Raw genomic sequence first — 7,600 nt, 5'->3', positions numbered from 1 at the left:
ATCAAATTCGAGTTTTTACGCGATTTCGAATGCATGAAAAATGTGTGTAGAACATGTAACTACACATACATAAACATTTTTTTTTCTTTTTGCAACAATTAACTTTTTCGGTGGTATCGTGTTTGCAAGAAATCAAGGTCCTTAGTAATTAGTGATTCATTACCCGGCACTTCGCAATATTTTTTTTTAGATCTGTTTCATTGCAAATTGACAATACGTCATGTGAGAACCAGAGGGACATATTATATAACTCTAATTTATAAAATTTACAGGAGACAGGATACAATGTATTATTAAGAATATGTAAAAAAAGGTAAAGTGCTCCCCTGTGCATAGCACCACGCCATGAAGGCGTATAAGGGGTGTGGGGGTAACGCCCCACACTTTCTTGATCCGGTCGTGAGTGGGGGTGATGTGATCAGCATCACGCCCCTAACCGCCTTTACCCCCCAGGGTTTCCCCAGGTACCCATGTTATTCGACGCTGGGTGAGCGCCGGGGCCGCTTCCATCGTTAGAAAAGTTCCCGGATTTGACCGGCCGGGGACCTTTAGCATGGAAGTCAGACGCGTTACCGACTGAGCCACCGCGGCCACTATTAAGAATATGTGTAACTCTTAAAAAGAGTCGTAAATTGGAGATACGTGACTTTATCTTACTGCTAAACACTGGCGTACGAAGGATTTTTTTTATCGGAGGGGAGCTAGACAAAGTAAATAGATATCACTCTAAGTAGAGATGGGATACAGAGTTATTGTCTAATTCATCTTTCCCTAAGGCTTTTCGAATAAATTCCTCAGCTTAAAAAATCTTTTGAAAAGATCCTTAAGAAAATCGGTGAAGTTCATTCTGAATATAGTTTTTGCATTTTTTCTTGGCTTTATGATGGGTTTCAAATTGTGATACCCTTTAAAATAATTCGTAATTTACAATTTTTTACCTTCGTTTTAGAAGATTTTCGAAGACAAAAATGATAATCGCGTGTCATTTTAAGACGAGCTTGCATTTACTACCTTCATTTTCCCCGGGTTCTTTACTGATTTCACTTGTAATCAAGGGGTCAGAGGCGCAACCAGAATTTTTGTCTGGGGGGGGGCAAGTACCAAGATAAACGTACCAATAATAATAATATAATTTTAATAATATTAATGTTACTAATAATGTTATTATAACATTATTATTATTATTATTATTGATTTGCTTTATTTTACTTCGCTTCTTGTGCCACCTTTGGCTAATTTGCGAAGATGGGGGATGAAATTGATGAATGGATACTCACAAACATCCATGCCCAAATCGGGATGCGAACCCTGGACCAACATTATTATTACTATTAGTAGTGGTAGTATCAAGGACGTTATTATCCTCGTAAATTACGCAAAAAGGGGGTAGAAGTTTGTGCTAAAGCATTTGTGTTCGAACAAACGATTTGAATTATTTTTTTAACACGTTCAATTTCACATTAATAACGGAAAAAAAGCACATAAACTATTTTTGAAAGGCAGAAAATGCTTGATAAATGCATTCCAAATATAATTATTTTTTACATTAACATAACTTTCATTCATGATTGGGAAAAGAGAGACGCGGTAGTATATAAATACGGAGAAACTAGTACTCACTTTTATCCGCGAAGCTGTTTTTTCTTCTTTTTCGATTAATTTCAGTGGCCACTGCCACCATCCTCGTTGGAAGAGGATGGTGGCAGTGGCCACTGAAATTAATCGAAAAAGAAGAAAAAACAGCTTCGCGGATAAAAGTGAGTACTAGTTTCTCCGTATTTATAACTTTCATGCACGATACATGTTTCACATATTATATGCAACGTGGAGTGACGTGGACACTAAATTGTGTATGTATTCAAAATTTATTTAATAAATATTATATACAGCATATATTATTTAAGTACATTACACAACCAATTCATCCATCTCACAATAAACCAACAGCAAACATTAAATAAATTGTCTCTGAAATGTGCACGCTCCCTTTCCTCAAAACAATTGTTCATGCATTTAAAACAAAATCAATTAAGACAAGTCTTATTTCTCTGTCTGGTGATTTACAATGCATTACAGCAAGAACATTTTTGGATCCAATTTTTTTGCAGGCTGAAATCAATATTAATTTAATATGGTGCAAATAATTTCACGGAACGCCATGGCATTATATCATTTACAACTTTTGTGCCTCCCCGATGGTGTAGTGGTAACATCGTCGCCTTGTGATCAAGGGGTCCCGGGTTCGAGGAGGCACATAGTGGTTCGGAACCCACTTTAAGCTATAGGCACAGTCTCAATTAGCCTTTCTGTGCATAAAGTAAAATTTTAAATAAAACACAAATGAATCAATCAGTTTTACAACTTTTTTTTTCATTTAGATCGTTCCCCCGAGGTCCGTCTCCCGCCGTTCCCTATTTACGGTTCTGAACTTGATATGACTAAGAAATGCAGCTACTGCGAGCGAAGCGAGTAAGAAAATTTTACGAAAAGTATTTTTATTTGCATAAAATTTGAAGATCTGGGCGATAATTGCCCCCTGCAGGTAAACTTGGTCGTCAATGTTTGCCCCCCTTTCCCCCTAGAACTCATTTCCGACCAAGGTTGGCGGGGGGGGGGGGCAATGCCCCCTGCCTCTCCTGTGGTTGCGCCACTGCAAGGGGTCCCGGGTTCGATACCAGGTGGAGGCACATAGTAGTTCGGATTCCAATTTAAACTGTAGGTCCAGTTCAGATTGGCCTTTCTGTGCATAAAGTGGACTTAATAACAACAATTAAACTTTACTGCTTACATTTGACAATCTAGGTTTTCTCAAAATTTTGTGAGGAGCTGTATCCCCACCACTTTCTCCCTGAGTACGCCAGTGCTGCTAAGGATTAGAAATTGAGGTATATCTATCCGATAGAGCTCTTTGGAAGAGTTTATTTAAACAAAACTGAAGACAGCATTTTTGAAGTTACGTTTCTCAACTTCTCATACGAAGAATGGTATTATCAAATAAGTCGCCAATATTTTCACGCAACGTTTATTCTTTTACAAGTTTTTCTCCTTTCAGCGTCCGATTTTTCCTGCGACCCCCTTCCCTCGCCCCCTTGTCTATAGCTGCCTAGCCGAATAGGCCTGCCATAAAACTTCAGAAAACGAAAGTAAGAATTTAAAATTAAATGAATGCTCACACAGAAATGAATATTTCTTATAACTCATCCACCGAAACAAGAAGTCACCTGAAAATATTTTGTCCACTCTTCTGCCCATCTGAACGAAATTCCATACACAGGGCACACTGGCTTGCCGATGTATTTAACTAAAAACCATTAATGTGAAGAATTTTTACCCGAGGAACCTGAATGTCGAGAGTATTTTACTTCGCCTTTCTGCCAATTTTGGCTAATTGATGGACACTTACAAAGTACACCCATGCTCAGGCCGGGATTCGAACCCGGCTACCTTTTTTTTTTTTAAAAAAAAATAATAAGCGGCAGTATCCCCCGTTTTTATTATTTTTCCTCAAACCGTAAATATATAAGATGGTCATGCTTTGGTGGAAAGCAGGAGGACCAGGGTGGAAGGTTAGGCCGGTGGAATACTAGAAATTAGTGGGGTGCACCCAGTGGCGTGCCCAAGGGGCAGGTTAGTTAGGGTCATAACCCCTCCTCCCTTTGGCCCCAGTATTCATAAAAAAAGAACATCAATGGTAGGAAGAGATGGCAAAATGGGGGCTGACTACAAAAAAAAAAGTGTTGGCCGCGGTGGCTCAGTCGGTAACGCGTCTGACTACCATGCTAAAGGTCCCGGGTTCGATCCCCGGCCGGTTCAAATCCGGGAACTTTTCTAACGATGGAAGCGGCCCCGGCGCCCACCCAGCGTCGAATATCATGGGAAACCCTGGGGGGTAAAGGCGGCCATGGGCGTGATGCTGATCACATCACCCCACTCACGACCGGATCAAGAAAGTGTGGGGCGTTACCCCCACACCCCCTATACGCCTTCATGGCGTGGTGCTATGCACAGGGGAACACTTCACCTTTACCTTTTGTAAGTAACCCCTCCCTTTTGAAAATCCTGAGCACACCACTGGAGGCACTAATAATCCACCTCGCCTGGGCAAAAGAAATATAGGCTAGAGAAACACCCACTCACTTGACAGGTGCAGTGCGCGTTACTGCTATGTACGAGGAGCATAGGCGCCGACTCCATGGGGCTTAGGGGGGCTCGAGCCCCCAATGTTAATGATGTGGGGGCAGAGCCCCCCAAATAATTTTGCTTAAAAGGATCTAATGTATTATTTTTCTTCTCTTGTAAAGTTTACTCTGAACTGTGCCACATGAACTTAACTTTAAATACACATTTAAAATGTTCTAGACCATCAACTTTGGGGGCTGAGACCGCTAAACCATCAACTTTGGGGGGGCTCTGACCGGAGACAGCAAAACACACGACTTATTATTATATACTAAGTATATAATGATTATTTACTATTAAACATATATTAATCAGAGACATAATGAATTTAGCCAACAACTTGTTAAAGACTGTTTGGGAACTCCTAAAAGAATGCAAATATTTAGGAATATTATTGATGTGAATGAGAAGGTTTGCCATACTGGACTGCGACCACTTTGCCCTCGTCGGTGGACGTTGAGAGCCTCCAGTATGCAACAGACCTTAAGGAACTATGAAAACCATCTCAATTTTTTTGAGAAATTTTTTGAAGAAGATTCTACTGACGCAGCATCAAAATGTGCTGGATACCTGGAGACAATGCTTCAATTCAAGACATTTTTCTTTCTCTCCCTCTACTGCCATGTGATGGGTCCAATAGAAGAGGTAAACTGAAATATTCAGTCTCCACGCTTTGGTGCTACAGAAGTGGAATCAAAACTAAAATACTTGATTGACATCTTTCAAGAAAAGCGAATGTGTTTTGAGCAGTTCTGGCTAAAATGCACAGAGGGCAAACCGAGCCTCGTTGATGAGCCAGAAGAGACTTGAAAATCCTAATGCTGCCAAACATCACAAGTTCTACACTCCAAAATAGTATTACAAATCAATATGCACTGACATGTGTGACACAGCAAAATCATGTGTTAAACAAGGACATGCATCTACAGGACTACAAAAAGTAACAGCCGTAGAGAAAGAATGCATCTCTATTTTTATTTTTAAATCATATTCATATGTTTTTGTTGTGTATGTCACTTAATATCTTAGTGTACATGCTATTTTTTTTATTATTGCAAAATAAATTTAAAAAGTAAAATATTGTAGCAAGAACAAAAAAGTAAAACTATTTTCCTGCGATTTGTGTTAGCATTTATGTAAATAATTAAATAAAACTGTTAAATATTAGTTATTTTATGGGTTATTTGCAACCCATCACATTAAAACACACTCATGCCCTCGCCGGGACTCGAACCCGAGACCTCTGGATCAAAGCTAGTTGAGTTGACACCCAACACGCTCGGCTACCGAGGCGGGCATAAAACTGTTAGGTTGGCCTCTTAATGTAAATACATACTTTTCAATAAAAATGTTAATTGTTATCTAAGAAACAAATGAGCAGACACAAAAGACATAGGCCTAAAGAGACTTTGAAACATTTTCTAAACATTTTTCATGTTACATTTCATTTGCATGAGGAATATAATAGCTGCTTAAAAACTGCTATACGAAGACGTAATTTTTATTTGTAAAAAAGGGAGGGAGTGAGTCATTCATTCATTTATTTCAGTGTTCAGAGCCCCCTCAATAATTTTGACAAGTCGGCGCCCCTGACGAGGAGTGTTCGCCACTGGTTCTGACCCCACTTTAAACTATAGGTCTAATCCAGCCTATTCATTTGTGGTAAATGAACTTTTATTTTCCTAGTTTAGCCGGCCACCGTGGCGGAGTGGTTAGCACATCGCACTACGACGTCAGAGTCCTGGCGTGGGCATGGGTATTTGTGGTGGTTCATTCATCAATTTCATCGGGTCATCATCACTCATCCCTATCTTCGCAAATTGTCCAAAAGTGGCGTAAAAGCGACGTAAAATAAAGCAATTCATTCATTTTCCTAGTTTTTTTCTCTCGTGGAGGATATGGATTGGTTGACAGGCGGCGTTACCGTCCACTCAGCTGACATCACCTGAGTCTACCTGAGCATAAGGTGGATTAAACAAGTAAACGTTTACAATTTTCACCAAAAGTTAATGACATACTATACCATATAACTACGTATTATTTGTAGCGTATGTAATGTAAGAACTAAGAAGTAAGATTATCTTAATTCCAGTGTTGACATGTGCCATCCTAAACATAAAAAACAGAACACACACACACTTTATCATGATTAATTTATATTTATTGCCTATTTGTGTGATCAATCACATACAGGATTAAATGCATTCCGGACCTTGCCCTTTGCCTAGATGGGAAAAATCGACTGGATGCGAACTTTACGTGGGTGTAGGTGGGATGCTTTTTCGCGGAATTCGTTCTTCTTTTGTCCGCAGCATCCGAAGGAATCAAGTTGGATGAAGCCAGCACAGCAATGACAATCGGAAATGATTTTGGTGCACAGGAAAACCGTGATCCCAAGAATGTAATTGTGTGTCTTGTTATAGTAAGTCACATAATAGGTGATTAGAGATAGCACAACACAATAAGTGTTATAGAATGGTATAAACATACGACATTTGTAGATTAATGTACCTTTTTTGGTGTCTAACATATGGAAGAAAATATTTCTTGAAATGTTTAGTATTTTTCATCAGAGAAATACATTAAAATGAAGATCTGTGTACTCAACGGTGAAAGACGGCCGGCTTATCTACGGTAATCAAGAAAAATACATCATTGACAGATTGACGGGGGGCGTAACCTGTTTTTTTTTTTTTTTTTTTTTTTTTTTTTTGTGCAGGAACTCTCTCACATTTTTGACTGAAACTTACCAGTAGATTAAATTATTTGATTCGTACGGTTTGTGTTTTTCCTGAGGACAGAACGGTATTAGTTTATAATCATTATTTTCACTTATTTAAAATCCTATGCAGTTGAAGTACTTTACCGCTAGTAATTTTTGTATGTTTAGGCAAGCTTATCTTGAAGGTGTTTGTTGACAAATAGTACACACTGGAAGTACTTTACAGCTTCTAATGTTTGCTTGTTTGTCCAGCTTGTCTTGAAGGTGTTTGATACCGTATTTGTCTTACAACATTTGACTACTCGGTAAAGATTACAAGTAGTATATGCTCTCTGCTTAATCTTGTTAGTGTAGAGTGTGGAAAAGTAAATAATGACATGCCAATCGTTAGAAACATGTTTGTTCTCGTCTTGAGTTTACATAGTTTTTTTTTTTTTGGATATCCAAGTACAGAGCATTCCCTGGTAACAATTTCATACATCGGAGATACATTTCCTCAATTTTACACAAGAAACTACTTACGGAAATGAGTTTCTCCAAGGTTTACAACGTTCGTCGAGGTATTTTCTTTCATCGTTTAATATATTTGACTGGGAAATCATGTATTTTTCAAGACAAATATCTCACTGACACACAATTGCCATTGCTTTCATTTGTTTGCCCTACGACAACCGGATGCTGCGTACGTTTGATGTCATA

The 7,600-nt window shown here is 38.8% G+C and overlaps 1 protein-coding gene across 3 annotated transcripts in view; it reads left to right on the top strand.

Moving 5' to 3' along the window:
• The first annotated feature begins 6,450 nt into the window (after window positions 1–6,450).
• The window catches only part of TBC1D16 (TBC1 domain family member 16), a 38,170-nt gene continuing 37,020 nt past the window's right edge, over window positions 6,451–7,600 (top strand). The window contains exon 1 of one of the 3 annotated variants that reach the window (XM_083110479.1): window positions 6,451–6,580. The gene's annotated coding sequence lies outside the window, so the exon portion shown is untranslated. Of the gene's footprint in view, window positions 6,618–7,600 lie in introns of all 3 variants that reach the window. The other 2 variants (XM_083110478.1, XM_083110477.1) reach the window with 2 other exon arrangements.

The sequence above is a fragment of the Lepisma saccharinum genome, chromosome 24 (genome assembly GCF_977018435.1).
Source record: "Lepisma saccharinum chromosome 24, izLepSacc3.1, whole genome shotgun sequence".
Classification (NCBI taxonomy): Eukaryota; Metazoa; Arthropoda; class Insecta; order Zygentoma; family Lepismatidae; genus Lepisma; species Lepisma saccharinum.
Note: the sequence above shows the minus strand (reverse complement) of the source record. Positions and strands in the feature narration are given on the sequence as shown.